Source organism: Anas platyrhynchos, chromosome 23 (genome assembly GCF_047663525.1).
Source record: "Anas platyrhynchos isolate ZD024472 breed Pekin duck chromosome 23, IASCAAS_PekinDuck_T2T, whole genome shotgun sequence".
Taxonomy (NCBI): domain Eukaryota; kingdom Metazoa; phylum Chordata; class Aves; order Anseriformes; family Anatidae; genus Anas; species Anas platyrhynchos.
Genome location: NC_092609.1, coordinates 7,681,511 through 7,698,660, shown reverse-complemented (window position 1 = coordinate 7,698,660; position 17,150 = coordinate 7,681,511). Strand labels below are relative to the sequence as shown.

General features: G+C 43.7%; 1 pseudogene; it reads right to left on the bottom strand.

Annotated features, from left to right (window-relative positions):
- Window positions 1–1,990: 1,990 nt before the first annotated feature.
- LOC139999319 (cysteine protease ATG4A-like) lies at window positions 1,991–10,465 on the bottom strand (annotated as a pseudogene).
- Window positions 10,466–17,150: the final 6,685 nt, after the last annotated feature.

Here is a 17,150-nt window from a genome sequence, read left to right as displayed (position 1 = left end):
CAGGATTGGTTAACACTTCCCCGGGCTTTTCAGTCTGGTCCTCCTTCTTTTGGCTACCTGTCCCGCCTTAGGGACATTCCCTGATCGCCCAAGGGCATCGTGTCCTTGAGCCTGATTGGCTCTCAGCCAGCTGCATACCTGCCAAGGCTCATGTGAGTTGAGTTCGGTGCTTCACTAGCCCATTGTCTCCAAACTGCTCAACATCCACATGTCCTACCTCACTTAACGATTCCTCCACACTCCCTCCCTTCCTCCATTCCTTCCTTCCTTCCTTCCTTCCTTCCTTCCTTCCTTCCTTCCTTCCTTCCTTCCTTCCTTCCTTCCTTCCTTCCTTCCTTCCTTCCTTCCTTCCTTCCTTCCTTCCTTCCTTCCTTCCTTCCTTCCTTCCCTCCTTTCGTTCTGTCTGTCTGTCTGTCTGTCTCTCTTTCTCTCTTTCTGTCCAGCACTGATTTTATGGCTACGTGTGCATATCCACAGTGTAGAGTTTTCTCCGTTCCGTTTCTTCCCTGAGTCTTGCTCCTCTTCCCTGCAACTGAACAGCATTGCCTTGATCAAGGAAGTGGCAACATGCGGCTTACACAGTAACCTGCTGAAATTACAGCTATAACCATGGAGCACAGCTGCCGATCAACACAAGACCACCAATCGCTCACATTTCTAAACTGCTCGTCACAATTCTTCCGTATGTAGGCTGTGATGCTGCTCATCTCTTAAGCACCCATCCATTTCTTCTCTTCCCAGACCCTCAAGGTGTCCTGGTCAAACCACCTCCCTTCCTCTTGCCCCATCTGGCTCTCCCACCTTCCTTTTCCCTCAAGGCTCAACTTTTTTTTTTTTTTTTCAGCATAGGAGCTCCATAGAAGCTGCTGCTGCCCACCTCCGAGTTGACTAGGGCTGAACAACTGAAAAAGAAAAGAAAATCTATAAATAAGAGTGAGAGATATTCAGTATTTCTCTATGTTGTCATTTATTGGTGAAGATGAAAGTCTGCAGTTCATGTTCATTACACTAGCATGACAACATGACCACAAGGGGGACTGTCTGGTAGTGAAAAGGAACTTCAGCATGGATTAAAAATCTTTGCCTTTCTTTATTCTGAACTGTTTTTCTTATGGCTGCTAGAGAGAGATTCTCTGCCTTAGAAATAAAACTGCCCAGGCTGTTCTGATAAACCTGTAGGGTTAAGGCACTTCTACCAAAACAGATTTCAAAAAGCAAGAAGTCAAAAAGCAACAATTCAGTAATCTGTGTACGCTTCTATATTAAGTTTTAAGATAACCTGGTTTATATTTAGTTCACACAAATTAACCAAACATAGCAGCATACAACCTAAGAAAAGCTTAAGAAATTTATTAGATGCACAGATAAAGTGCTGTAACAGAGAAACTTGTGTAAATCTATTCTAAAATAAATAAGGTACAGTTAAACCACCTTTGACTCGTTTTAACTCGGAAAGAAATAACCTAAGTTTTAATCATTTGAATTTTAAGGTCAAGGTGAAATATACCATAACTATAACAGTGGTTGTGATCTGTAGCAACTATTTGAGGCTCCTGTTCCTCTTGAGGTCTCCCAGAAACAGGAAGGCTATTGCAAAATGTATCCATTAGACATAGTTCCTTTTACAGAAACATTTTTGTAATAAAGACTGGTTGCTCAAATACATGTTAAAATATTTAACAAGGAAACAATTTTCTCCTGATCCAGTCAATCTTTTAAACAAGACAATGTATTTTTCCTATGACGCAGCCCACAGGAGGGAACAGAAGTAAACATCCTCCTGAACTGAAGACTGTTTTGCTTGAAGAACTAAACTATTGCATTATTATATGAGAGCAAGAAATATCCATTTGGGTTATCCCTTTCTCCAAACATGGTGCCCAGTGATACATGTATTTTTGCCTTAATCTCAAAGGCCCGTTTGTCTCCACGTAAGGTACGTTAAAAAGAGATTCCCTTTAAGCATCTTATCACAAGATCTCTTACTGCCTTTCCATCCGGGGAAGCTTGTGTGTTAAACTGCCCTTGGAGTTTTGGATGCTACTAGATTTCTGTGCTCTGTTATCCATAATTTCAGGCACTTCGGGGCTAACATGGCTGTTTAAGTCAATGCAATAATACTACCAATATATTCAACACTCAGAAGAGTCACCACAGTTTCCTTCACACACTCAGGATTTCAAATTCTTCTTCCAATTCAAATAGCTTGTCAGTAGATTCAATGAGTTCTGTAAAAAAAGATAAAGAAAAAAATGCTTCTAAAGACATGCCTGATTTTGTTCACTTAAAAAAAAAACTTTGAAAGACGCATTCCAGAAAAGTACTTTGTAAGAGTGAAAAAAAAAATCTGTGCTAGCAATTGTATGGCTTGTTTGGATACATGCCTGCTATATATTGCTTGACACTCACAAAGGATAGTTATTCTACCTGTGATTATTCTTTTATTTGCTAACGAGGAACATAACATTGCACAATTAGGCTTTTAATCGGTGCCTTACCTGCTCCTGTGGTTGTCACTTCTGGTTTTGTTGGAGGTATGAAAGGAGGCCAGTGTGGCGGGTGCTTCTGGACCAGCTCAAACATCCGTAGACTCTGCTGCTTTAGAATCTCCTGAGGACAGAATGCTTTCATTTTAAAAGCTGGCTCGGGAGACGCTTCAAACACAAAACGTGTCTGCTTAATTGAAAGTGTTTTTTAATTACGCATGTCCATCAGGAAAAAAAAGTCTTTATACAGACATACTGTGAAATCCAAGCACCATGGTCTCTGTAATACATCCCTAGTTAAAACACATCTGGAAGACAGATCTCTTGAACTGTACTACAAATTATCAGTCTTATCATCTTTTGATATCAGCTTTGATATCTGCAAACCTGTAATTTTGTTTACAGGTAGCAAGCACACTAGGAATGTACAATATTTTCTGCTTTTTAAAAGGAAGTTGCTTGCATAGAACTCTCCTCAAGTTTTCTGTTGATCAATAGCACAAAAGACAGATCTATCAGCTCCTCCAAAGGGAAAAAAAAAAAAAAAAAACGCATCAGATTTTGAAGGACAGGTTTTGGTCAGGAAAAAAGGTGTTCCTGAAGCCAAACGCTATTCCTCTTCAAAGAGAAGTTACCTTCTGTCCTGTATTTCAGTTATTTACAAACTGTTTTCCTTAGATGATTTTTTTTTTTTTAAATAAATGCCCTGAGAGGTTGATGGTACTTTACATTCAGACGTCTGGTGCTTAGCTTAACAGCTGCATGCAGAAACATCCTCAAGTCTGTTTCCTGTGGCAGCCAGCACCTTCTGTTCTCCCTAGATCAGCAGGAGCTAGAGGCCTGCAGCACTTACAGAATCAGATCTTTAAGATAGCAGGGACTAACAGTCATAATTAGAACACGCAATCTATTATGTCAAACAATAAAAAAGGATCAGGAAGCAAATCATTGATACATCACTACAATATGGCAGTTAAACCTTAGTCATTTAGTGAGAATTAGAAGTTAAAAGCAAGTGTCACCCAGTAACACCTTCAAGTGTGGATGTTTACACCCATTTTCCAACTGGCAGGGTTTGTGGCTGGTAAAGTGCTGAACAATTTCCAATTAGCAATTCAGTAGTATTGCCTTACCCTGATGCTTTAATGCATTCTTCTCCATGGCTCATACAATTTGTATACAAAGGAAAATGCAAAGGAAAATTTTACAAAAAACAGACAATAAAAACCAGACTTTATAAAGAACAAATCGAGATGCTAAGTTCCCACTCTTACCTTTTGTACAAGACTACACCGGTTATCAAAATCACATTCTTCTTTGCAAAAGAAGCCCTTAGGGGAAAAAACAAACACACAGAGTTTTACCTTTGCAGATGGTAGGTATGTGGTACCAGCAGGTAAGGCGGTTTGACCTCTGATACAGTAATGCCCTGTACGATCAGTAGATATAAGACTCCAAATATGTGGCAGCTCTAGGGAGAGAACCCACGGGGAGAACAAGGCCCTGCAAACCCCTAACGAAATAGTCAAGCAAAAAATAGCAGCAGCTCCTGTGTGCTCCTCCATGGAGCGCCACCCAGTTCCTACAGTCCAGGTATCAGCAGAAGCTGAAAACTTGTAGATGATGGACCACCTAAGGAACATTTCCATTCTGGTATCTATACTGAAAATATTTGCTCTTCATTATGATTTTGTCTGTCTCGTTGCATCATGCCACATTTTGCACAGTTACGTAGTTAAGTATTAAAACAAAACAAAACAAAAAAACTTTCTAAAAAGCAGCAGTATTAAAAAACAGGTATGTGAATGAATGACAGATACCGGTATCTTTACAGATTGTTTAAAGCTTTAGAAACACATCCCACTGGTGACAACTGCCAATCACCCAATCACAGGATACTGGCATGGGATCAGATCCAATTTTTTCAAATACCACACTACCCCCATGACATTTTGGGTGAATTACAAATAATACATTTGTATTTGTAATTTGGGGTGAAATACAATAATTCCACTTAAACATTTTCAACTTATGATAGAAAGTAAGTTTAAGTAACTTGTCTAGAGGTGACCAAACATAAAGTAGTGATAGAATAAAACACGTAAACCTGTTTCAGTTCCTTGCTCTGACCATTATAATGCCTCTTGAAAGAAGTAAAAGCTGCTCAGTAAAGAAAACAAAGCGAGCTCCCTACAGTACAGACAGCTCCCCACTTGCCCTAAGATTCTCCATGTAGTTATGTACAAACTACTATGTGTTGATCACAGAAGACAGCTTTGTGATCTTGGTTCTGTTCAAGGAGATGCATTGCTGCCCTTACCAATGTAGAGAGACATTACTTTGAGATAAAGTACATGCATTCCAGATTTCCTGACACTTACTAAAGCTACTGAAGGGTCCAAATTCATGATCTTCATTCTATGTGGGGCTTCCTGGCAGTGGAAACTCTCATCGTCAACCGTGCCATTTTCTTCTGAATCTACAAAGCTTTGAGTGGTGTGAGGGTCCAGATAGATCAGCTCATTGCCTGGATGGGTAAAAGCCGTATGTTAAAAATAAGCAAGTGACATTAATAAGCACTTGGTCCAGAACTGTAAAATAGAAATTAGATTGCCATTGCAGTCAGTATAATCTAGACTTTCCAGCTAGGGATTCTTTAAGAGAATCGGAAGGTTTAGACACAGCGTTTCCCACAGGGTATTTAGTATAACTTCCTATTGTCACCTATTACTGTAATTTTTTGGTTGGTTATGTTCTATCTTTGTCACATACTTTTATTTTTCCATGTGAGATCCAGTACTTTTTTTTTTTTTTTTTTTTTTAAATCTCAAGTGTTGTAAACACTAACATTTGACAGATTAAAAGGTACAGGATGTTCACAGATGCAATCTGTAATCCCATTAGGCATTCATTCAGAAATTGGAACAAAAAAGCCTAACTAAAACAGGTTAGGTTTTACAAAAGGACAAAATAGGGTTGCAAAATTTTGGCCCAAAGTGGGGTGAAATCTGAAGGAATGCATTTTAAATTAATTAGAGCAATACTTAATAACAGAAGGTATGCAAAAGGTGAAAAAGATACTGCTATCAGAAACAGTTTTGAAATACAAGAAAATAAAAGTGACATTTGACCAATACACTTGTCAAATGCTATCAGCTATTCTCAGTATGTTGCTCTTGTTGATGTCATCACTTATTTTTACACCTAGCTTTGCTGTTACCTTTCTGCTCCTGTTACGGATCATCTCATACTGTTTCTAAACTCTTTTAGATATGCTTCTTCATTTATTTTATTCTATTCTCATCTTTCTTTACTTCTAGAGGTTCACGCTTAGACCCCTTACTATTTCCCCTTCAAAAAATGTTCTCTTTTGATCATCTGCACATTTGGAATAAGTTTCTTTTTTCCTTACCTAAAAATCCTATGAAATAATAGGCATTATTTGGTTTCCCTCCTAATGCTCCCAAAGACTGTGGCATCTTAAAGCATTCCTAGGAGTTCAAAAGGAATAAAGGAAATTGTAATTCATTTCTTTACTGACATCACACATACCCAAACTTATTTGACAGTAACGAGCAATGAATTGAAAGAAAACCTTACTTTAAATGCATCAATATATACGGGATTTATGTGATTTATCCCTAGTCGTAGAGGTATAATAAGCAAGAGGGCTTTCCAGCCTGTGCAGAGTCCTCCTGCCTTCTTGCTTCGGCCAAGAGCACTTCTGTGCAAATGTGCACTGCTGTGGGACGCGCTGCTGCTCTGAGGAGGGCACCAGCACATTTTTTCTGCGGGAATAAAACTAGAAATCAGTCAACGCACAGAGGAACACAAAGCAGATCTTCCTCTCAGTAGTGAATTAAGCTAGTTTGCCTGGGATCTTTATAGGGCACCCAAGACAAAACGAGCCGGGCATGGCAATTACAGCTATTTAGTAGAAGTGATTCTAGCAGACAGTATGTGCTGGCACGTCCAAGTGAGACGTTAGATCAATGATTGGGGGATGACAATTTAAGACTGCAGTGACATGTCCTATTAATGTTATTAATAGTGTCAAGCTTTGCCTATAAAACGCCAGGGAAATGAAATGGCAGCAATGATGACAGTAGAAATTCTTCAAGGAGCTCTTCACATCCAGTGATGTGAGCACGAAGTTGGCATCAGGGATCAAAAAAACACAACTGAGTTTGTATGTCCTTCTTCCCTCTTCTTACCCTTGCAAGACAAACCCATGGCCCCCCAAGTATTTGTTCATGTTTAGATACATGCTGGCAAATGGAGTCAAATCAGAAACTGTTACCAGAAAACTGATGAGGTGTCACTTCCTGATGTCTTCAATGACCACCGTATTGCCCATAGATACATAAACTGCTAATGAATTCCATTCATCAAATAAAGCAAGCTTCCTAGAAAACATTAAGGTACTAATTAATATAAACTAGTTGGATCAAAAGGGTAGCTTTACACTCAGAACCATTTGATTTATTTATTTTTTTTTCTTAAGAAAAAACATCCTTTCTGCATTTTTTAAAGTCTCCATGTAAGAAAAAGAAAACTTTAAACATTAAATGTTTAATATCTTTAGAAAAATAGGTACTGAGTGGTACCAGGAAAAACATATGCGCTGCACCATGTGCAAACTGTTTTGTCTTACTGCTACGTGCAGTGACAGTAACAGTTCAACTACATCAAGTTTATTACTTTTTATTGCACTCGACAGTCTCTGCAATGGGTTCTTGCCCAATTGTGTCTTTTCTCATCTGGAAAAGAAAAAAATTCCTATGCCAGTTTTGCAGATTACTTTTTGCTTAAGAAATTCCACTGAATTCAGTGGAATTACTTCTGCCTGAGCCTGCGTGCACAGCAGAAATGGGGCGTTAAAAGCTAAATCAGCTAAGGGTTTGGGGCACCAAAACTTCAGTGGGAGACAGCAGCACACAGTTTTATGTCCACTTCTGCAAAATCCAAACCTTTGGGGAAGGGAGCTACACTCTTAAGCTGCACTGGCAGAATTAGCTGTTTCAAATAAGCCAGAAAGAAATGGGGGTGAGCGTTTCACCATGAAAAACTTGGCCATGAAAGATCTGGAGTCCAGGGCATGCTTCAGCTCCCCTCCCTCTTCAGATCATGTGCCTGTTCCAGGGTGTCAAAGACTTGCTGCTGAGCTCGCAGGACCTGTAGCCTAGCCCCTGCCTGAGGTAAGACACCTCCACGTACCCCTGGAGAACTGAGCAGCCTCAGTTCCTTTCAGTGTGGCTCCCAGACTATGAGGAGCTGCCCATCTTTATCCAGTAGCCTTGCTGGCAGAACTGCTGCTCAGAAAGGGAGGAATTGCAGCTCAGTTCCCTCCTCAGCCGAGATGGCTTCTCTCTGATGTTTCACACCACCACTCCGACCTACACGGTGGCACTCTCGACCTGCCAGAGCTGTGCCACTGTGCAGAAAGGAATATACATCTGTGGTGTGACTGGTGAGGGCATGCAGACGGCATAGCAGGAGACTTTCCTGCAGTTTCTTCTCCTCAGGCTCTTCCTTTATTAAAATTTAGAGGTCACCCATTCCCAACTCAGTACCTGCACACCGAGCTGTGGCATGACATTCCATGCTGCACTTGTAAATAGATGGCAAGTACATTCCTGACTGTGGGACAGGGGGAGATGCAGCCTTCAAAACTCTGCCTGGGCCTTCTCTTGGCTGCCCCAGGGGAGTACGTTCTGAATGAGACTGGTATGATCTCACTTACTTTAGTACTTGAGCAACTGTATTTGGTCCAAACCATTCTCCAATTGACTTCCCCTCTCCAACACCCACCTGTGCTGTTTTCACAGTGAAAAAAAGACACACGGACACAAAATCAAAGAAAAATGAGACCATAAAGAATGTGGGAACAATATACAGTAAATACCGTGACTGTCAAACATTCTAGAGTAACTGCAATCTGTAGTTAGCAATAACAATTATTTTCTCAATCTATGCTCTTTTCAAAACTTAGGGAGTGCCAGTTTCTTTAATAAACAAAAGGCTTCTAAACTATAACGAGAATTACAAGTTAACAAATGTTAGTGCCCTTTATTACAAATTACAGCAATAAGCTACAAGACTGTCTATTCTAACATTACTGACTCTGGTACCCAAGGCTTACAGAGTTTATCAAGAGCTAGATTCTAGTACATGGCTTTATTTAGGTCTCAGGGAATGTTTCTGTACTACTAGTCTTTGTGCCCATCTGCATACCTTTTTATTTTTATATAAGCATACACATTGTCTTCACATCCACTTTTTAAAATTATGAATTAACATACTGCAAATTAGTGATTCAACACAGTAGAAATTTCAGTGGAAAAAACCTGAAAGTTTATGTTTGTTCTTACCCATCTGGTGGATTGAATAAGAGCAAGCCTTCCTGTCGAGAAAGCATCGTAGGATTCTGTGATATTCTTCTGGTTGTTTTTTGTGTTTTTCCCATTGCCAATCTGAAAGGAAAAATTGATAGAGAATAAAAAATGGTGACGTTTTCATTACACTGATCAAATGTCTAGACAGCAGAAAGCTTTATAATGAGATGTTAAAAGACATTTCAATTCATCTCGAATATTTACATTTTGTGTAGAGCTCCTAGAATTCCAAGCTTGTTATTTATCATCAAGCTGCCCTTTATCATCATAGGCTAGATTGTAAAAACAGGGAAAATAAAACAAAACAAAAACATCAACTGCAAACATATTCTGACGGATCATGCTGCGTGTTGATAGCCATTCCAGTATCTCTGAGCTTCCAAGATTATTTAAAAGTACAGGCTGTGTTTAGACCTTGTTGGATTTCTAAGCACCCATTAAATAACAACATAAGATCCATACAGAAAGTCCAAACACTCCACTGGCAGCATCCTGGGATGTGACATGCACGCTTAAGAGCTTGCACCAGGGGGGTTTGGACCTCGTGCTGCTGACAAGTGAGTAGTGAAGAGAAGGGTAAGAGCACTGTCCCACGGTGGCAGGTTTTCCCTTGGCCTCAACTTGGGTGTTACACTAAAAGGTTTATAAAATAATGGCGACAGGATTCCCCATTTGTTCTCCTTCTATGCCTATTTCTCTGCTTCAGGCTGGGATGATTTCACCCAGCTGAATATGAATTGATTCATTAGGAACTGTTACCAGGGCATCAAAGAAAGTCTCACTAATAAATTCAGGGTTTGTGCTTTTAATGGAGTACTTACGAAGAAGCGTCTGCAGACAATACCGAAGTTCCCTCAGGACCAGCACTCACCTCTCCCTAAGTGTCTGCAGATCAGTGCTTGGGCCAGCATCATCTGCCCGCATCGCAGCATACATCCCCAGCCAGCGTCCGACGAAGGACCCGTGCCTCCTGTTAGGAAAGTTCAGCACAATCAGTGCAGGCTTTCAACTGGGTGCAGCACCACAGAGGACATTTCAGAGTGCTAGAAAACAGATAGGGCTGCTGAAGCCTCCATGAACTGTCCTACAGATAAAAGGCACACAGCAAGACTTTGGTTCCATGCTGTTGGTCTAATTCTAATCTCTGCATTGCACAAATAAACAAAATTCATTTATTCCTTGTGGAGCTGACTTACTCTTTTCATTCTTCAAGCAGCATTCACAAACCATTTACTGCATGCTATACAACATGATCACCTGTTTACATACAGACATAAATAAACACTGATTTTAATAATCTTCATGTTTGCATAAACAGTTAAAATGATGCTCAAAATGCGCTGATACTCTAGAAATATTTTCCCAGCCTACGATGCCATCACTTATCTTGCTATTTAATTTAGAACAATGCAGCAAATCTGCAGTATACTCACCACTAGGCAAAAACTTTCTTCTATACGTAAACCACACGTAAACCACAGTAAACCACGCGTGAACACACCTTGGCTTATTGTCTGACTTTGGCTTATGGTGCGTCTGTTGCTGTGTCCAGCACAGTGCAGCCCCTAAATTGCTACCAAAACCTTGCCACAAACCTCAATCCCCCTGTTAAAAGAGACCCTCTTGTTTGTTGCCCTTCTTTCGACACTCTCTAACAGGTTTATGTCTTTTTCTTATACTGTGGAGCCCAAAACTGCACTCAGTACTCAGTACATGGAATACCAACAGAGACTGCCTGGCATTTTCTCTTCTCTGCAGAAGCTCTGTTGCTAACACTGTCCAGAAATCACCACTGTCACAGACAGTAGTAGCATTCCCTCCTCCCACAGTTTGTTCTTCCCCCCAAGACTTAGACACCACCCAGAAAAAGAAGAAGAATAATACTAATAAAATAAAATAAAATAAAATAAAATAAAATAAAATAAAATAAAATAAAATAAAATAAAATAAAATAAAATAAAATAAAATAAAATAAAATAAAATAAAATAAAATAAAATAGTCAAAAGCCATCAGGAAGGCAGTGGTGCAGACTGTGGAGAGCCTGGGTTCAAATCCTTCTTCTGTGAGGCTCTGAACCTATATCCCACCACAATCTCTCTGCTAATGTATGGCAGGGAAAGGAGGAAGAAAGAACATATCTCCTGCACTTTCCATTTATTGTTGACTGACAATTCTGTAGAGTTATAAAGCCTCAATCACTGAGATACAGGGTTCTTCTCACACTGTCTCACTGTGCCCTAAGCGGAACAGCTCTCATTTAATAGATGCTTCACCACAAAATCATGAGTCATCTGCAGTTTTGAACTTTTCTGGGATCAAGTCCCTTCAGATGGTTGAGGAATCTGCTCCAGCACCTATGTAAACTGGTGCTCTACTAAGCTAGTGAGTGAACAAGAGAGAAATCCTCTGCTAGATGACTTGACAAATTGGGTCTGAAAATAGTGTTGAGGCAGAATAGTCCACGATTTTTGCCTTGGGTGCACAGAGGGATTGGGTGTTGTAGACTTCTTTTATTCTTCATTAAGATAAACATTTTCAAAAATGTGCTTGTTCAACCTTGCTCCCACTGTGTGCATGGGAGGGAGATAACTGAAAGTGGGGAGCGTTGCTTGGATCCTGCAAGTGGCTGAGGTCCAGTGGGGTTGGAGGCTTTCTTCCTCCTTTTGGAAATGCAAAGCAACCCTGCACCTCCCCTGCACTTGCAGAAGGATCGTGACAGCCCAAAGCACAGCGGCTTTGTAATTGCTGCATACACTTCGATCGGATTTACGTGGCAAGGGTTTGGTAGCAGGGGCCTGCAGGGATGGCGTCTGTGAGAACAGTCCAGACAACAGCCAGCTCCAGATAGCTCCAAAAGGGCCCCGGCGCTTGCCAGAGCTGAGCCAATAAGCGATGTTGTTTGCACCTCTGGGAGAGCAGATGTAAGCAGGGGGAAATACTGCTGCACAACAGAAGCTGGAAGAGCAAGGAGTGAGAAGCAGCCCTGCAGCCCCCAAGGTGAGTGCAGCAGGAGGCAGGAGGTGCTCCAGGCTCACAGCAGCACTTCCCCTGCGGGCTGTGCAGGGAGAGGCCCCTGGTGGAGCAGGCTGTCCCCCTGCACCCATGGGTCCCCCATGGAGCAGATCTCCACGCTGCTGCCCCCCTGTGGGTGGAGGAGCCCCCGGTGGAGCAGGTGGCTGTGGCCTGGAGGAGGCTGCGGCCTGTGGAGAGCCCCCGCAGGAGCAGGCCCCGGGCCGCAGCTGCAGCCATGGAGAGGAGCCCCCGCAGGAGCAGGGGGGCTGGGGGGAGCTGCCGCCCAGCCGTGGGGGACCCGTGCTGGAGCAGTTTGCTCCTGGGGGATGGATGGATGGATGGAGCCCGTGGGACGGAGCCGTGTGGGAGCAGTGCTTGAGGAGCTGCTGCCTGTGGGCAGCCCGTGTGGGATCAGCTGGGGAAGGGCGGCATCCCATGGGAGGGACCCCACGGGGAGCAGGGGCAGGGAGGGACCCTGAGGGTCACTCTGCTGAGTCTGCTTTGCCCGTCACGATACTTGTTGAGCCATCGCCCTGTCCTTATCTCAGCCCTGGAGCCCTTTGCATCGTATTTTCTCCCCCTTTCCCTTTGAGGAGGGGGAGTGAGAGAGTGGCCGTGGTGGAACTCGGCTGCCCACCCGCTTCGAACCACCGCAGTTGCAAAGTCCTGGGAAAGATTTCTTTCAAGAAATTAAACAAGGTGTTTAACAAAGAAATGCAGAGTTTCCTTTTGAAGGCTTCCTGGAGAATTGGGCTTCTTTCCTATTCCCAGCTCAGAGGAAGGGAATTGTTGATTTCACCTTCTTTTTTCTGACATGGAAATCAAAGGTGAACTGCTCTACAAGGACGGGCAACGTCTCAGAATCAAGCTCTTTTGCTCTGTAGTCCTTTCTCAAGGAAAAGATTGATCACACACCTTCCACAGATGTAGGGGAGCAGAGAATAATTTGGGAACTACTCTAATTCAAGTCAGTTTGGGCATAGTGGTACTTCCCTAGCTGTTTCTGAGACAGACGCATTAGCAACAGAGAGTGTTGTGCCGTCACTGGGAGGCGCCTGCGGTGATGACTTCAGAAACAGAACTGAATTGTGTCACCACAGCACTTTGGCAACAGCTGCCTCTGTGCACGTTTAGCTGGGAGGCACAGAGAAGGGTGCTGGATGCGATGAAACCACGTGAGGATTTGTGGATCTCCCCTTGAGGTGCACAGAGAGGGACCATGCCCTTCTGTAAGTGTTTTGATGCTTGGCTGAGGAAAAAAATGTGGTTTTGTTGTGAATGCTTCATTGTAGTATTCTGTAGTTTGTGTCAAGTCCTTACAGAAGCCTCAAGGTTGGTACTTTGCTCAATGATGGAGCTGCACAGAGTGAGAACAGACCCAATGTACGGGTGAGGGCCTCTGCACGTTCTCTTCTTCCTACAGATGATCAACAAATAAGGGGAGACAGAGAAGAGTGTGCTGTGGTCCTCCCATAGACCGCAAGTACTGAAGCATAAACAAGAGGCTTAAGAGTCCCCCTGTCATGTTAAAATTCAGGACAGCAATGGACTTCCTCACACGGGCTGGCCTGTCGACTAGTGTCTCAGGCTGTGGCGTATGAAGATGCACTCCATCTGCTTTCAGGGTAGCAATGGCAGTGGGCAAGCTGCCTGACCTTAACATTTGTCATTTCATTTCTCACCTGAGTTTTGGTGGTTCTCCACGGTTCATTCTTGGTCTAGAAAAAAAAAAAAAAAAGTGAATTTGGATCAAAATAAAAGGATAAAAGGATTTCCTTTCCATTAATTACATGTTCTTAACTTAACTAAAAAAAGTGAACTGTGATGAAAATAAAAGGATTTCCTTTCCATTAATTACATGTTCTTACCTTTGTAACAGATTTGGTTATTGACTTAGAAGGCAAATATCTGGCCAGACTGCAAGACTTGTGCTCGCAGCGTGGGACAGCTCTCGTAAAGGTGATTCAGGGCAGTTTCTGGAAAACAAGACATCAGATCTCCCAAACAGCTTTCTTTGTGCTAATGTAGGAAGGGTGAGTAAGTGTAAAGGTAAGAGCCCAGATACCGTAAGAAGCAGCAAGTGTGAAGGAAACTTCCTTCTGGCTGATACAGCTCCATATCTAGTTGTCAAGTATGAAGAGAGCAGTGCTAAGTTTCTTGGGGAGAGGTAAAAAAGAAGAGACTGGGAGATTGTAAAAGGAAAAAGTGGGATTCCCTATTTCAGGAAATCCTAGGAACTGGAAATAGAGATTGGAAGAGTGCTTTAAGCCAAGACAGACATGTTTTAAAACTAAAACCTAGGAGTTGAATGAACCAAGAAATGAATCCCTTTTGATTGTGCAGTTGCGTCCAGTGTTATCTTGGGAAATATGGTTTCCACATAAAACGTATCTGGGGCTTGAAGTTCTCCTAAGGCCCTTCTCTGTGTATTCCCTACTGTTTGGTAAGCGCTGAGGTCACACTGCAGACAGCAGCACGTCCTCTCCCCACTACTTAGCTGTCTGTTCTCACAACACGTCTAGGAACAGAATGGCTTGGACACAACTGCGCCTAGGACCGAGTTCATTCAAGCTGCTGGACGAGGTAAAAGCTCTGGACAAGCGAAGGGGAGGGAGGGATGGGTGGACATACAATATGATCACTTTAATCTCATTTCTCTAAGAATCCTGGCTGAGAAAACAAAACAAAACAGAATCAAAAAGAACAGAACAGAACAAATGAAGCAAGCAGCTAGCTTGCTGGAGACATTGTCTGGGAAGCAGTGAAAACACTTGCAAACAAAAACACGTCAAAGGACTAACTCTTTGAGCTTAATTCTAATCCAACAGCATAACCTCAAAGTCCTGTTTCTGTTCGTAACAGGCTGGTCCAGTAACATGTCCCATTGGATGACTTTGCAGCATAGATGTCAGGAATGCAGCTTGGGATCCCCTCCTTCTACTCAGAGTTCACTTTGAAGGGATGAGCAAGTAATTCTTCCTGGGTTGACGGAAATCTAAAGTCTGTTTTCTAACACTCTTGCAGACGCTTCTCTGTCCATCGGCCTGTCCTGCCAGCTCTGGTGTGAGTGTGAAGTTGTGGCAAGAGGGATTTCCCATTCCTATTTGACCTGATGGACACCAGCTTTCCTCGGAAATGGCTGATGTTGCTGAGGAGGCAGCAGTATCAAAGGCCTTGCTGATGAAGGTACAACCAGCTGGGGAGGCTTTGGCATTTCTGCACAACGCTGCTCCCTGACTGCCACTCCAGACTCAGATTCGGAAAGAAGCAAAGCAAGCTAGAGGAAGGGGTAGATATTCCTTGCCCTTGTGCAAAGGAACTACTCAGTTAGCTGTTTCTAACCCAAATCTCGTTGTTGTCTTCTATTGACAGACACCACCCGGCTAGCCAAGCTAAACCACTGAAAATGGAAGGAGTGGGACATCTTGCAAAGCCTGCTGCTGCTTCTAAGCAGAAGTGCGCTGTAGGTGGGGACACAGCAAGAGGAAACGTCCAGGCCACGGTGGAACTGCAAGGCACCTGTCTGAGCCACACAAGGAAGTCAGCGATTCCCAGTTGGAGACTGTTGCTCGACCAGTGACACAGCAGCTGGAGCGCTTCTGGTTGCTGCTGATGGGTTCCCGTGAATCAGCCAGGGATAGGAGCTATGAGAACGACTGAAGCGATTTGAAGTTACCCGAAAGAAAGAAGAGAGGAGAGAAGAAGACAAGAGGGGAGGGAAGGGGAGGGAATAAAAGGAAGGGAGGGGAGGGGAGGGAAGGGGAGGGTAGGATAGGATAGGATAGGATAGGATAGGATAGGATAGGATAGGATAGGATAGGATAGGATAGGATAGGATAGGGTAGGGTAGGGTAGGGTAGGGTAGGGTAGGGTAGGGTAGGGTAGGGTAGGGTAGGGTAGGGTAGGGTAGGGTAGCATAGCATAGCATAGCATAGCATAGCATAGCATAGCATAGCATAGTGTAGCGTGTTAGAGGGGAGGGGAGCATAGGAGAGTATAGGGTAGTGTAGGGGATCGGAGTTTAGGGGAGTGTAGGGTAGGATATGGGAGGGGAGTGTAGGAGAGTGTAGGGGAGGGGGGCATAGGGTAATGTAGGGTAGTGTAGCGAACGGGAGTTTAGGGTAGGATAGGGGAGGGGAGTGTAGGAGTGTGTAGGGTAGTATAGGGGAGGGGAGTGTAGCAGAGTATAGGGACAGGGAGCATAGGGGAGGGGGTGTAGGGGAGGGGAGGAGACGGGAGGGGAGGGGAGGAGATGGGGGGGAGGGGAGGCAAAAGTGGGGAGAGGAGGCAAAAGAGGGTAGGGGAGGGGAGGGGAGGGGAAGGGAGGGAGGAGAGGGGAGGGGAGGGGAGGGGAAGGGAGGGGAGGGGAGGGGAGGGGAGGGGAGGGAAGGGGAGGGGAGGGGAGGGGAGGGGAGGGGAGGGGAGGGGAGGGGAGGGGAGGGGAGGGGAGGGGAGGGGAGGGGAGGGGAGGGGAGGGGAGGGGAGGGGAGGGGAGGGGAGGGGAGGGGAGGGGAGTGCTACCATAAATAAAATTGCCAAATATATGTCATTTTGGATCTGGAGCCAAATCTTTGTGTACATGTCCTCTCCGTAGCCCCACGTGCTGACCACCCACCCGAATCTATCATACTGTTGGTCAGAAAGAACAGGGAGCATAGGGGAGGGCAGGGGAGTGGAGGGAAGGGAAAAGAGGGGATGGGAGGGGTGGGGAGCGCTACCATCAATAAAATTGCCAAATACGATGAAGGAGCAGCAGAGCCTGCAACCTCCAGTCCCCAACATCCTCCAACCACCCCCCACTGCTCCGTGGGAAATAGATAGAAGAATCAAGACTGAGGTTTAGCCTGGGATGGAGGTAGTGTGGCGAGGTGGTTTTCTGTTTGGTTGGTTGGTTGGTTGGTTGGTTGGTTGGTTTTAAAGTTTTTAAATTCTCACTGTCCTACTTTGTGATCAGTTGGCAATAAATTCAATTACTCTTCCCCAAGCCAAGTCTGTTTTGTCCATGAAGCCATCTTCCAGTCCTGAAATAAGAAAGGAAACAGACCTGCAAGCAACTGTTACACAAGTGCAGGAAGAGTGACAAAGGAGGGTTTTGAGGCATGAAGTTCCTGCAAGGATGCTCTGCTCTTTCCTCACTTCAGTATGAAAAGCACGGCACTAGTGGGTGGTCTGTGGTGGTAGTTGTTTTTTTGTTGTTTGTTTGTTTGTTTGTTGTTTTGTCAGCTCCACCCCACAGTATTTTGCTTGTTCTACTTG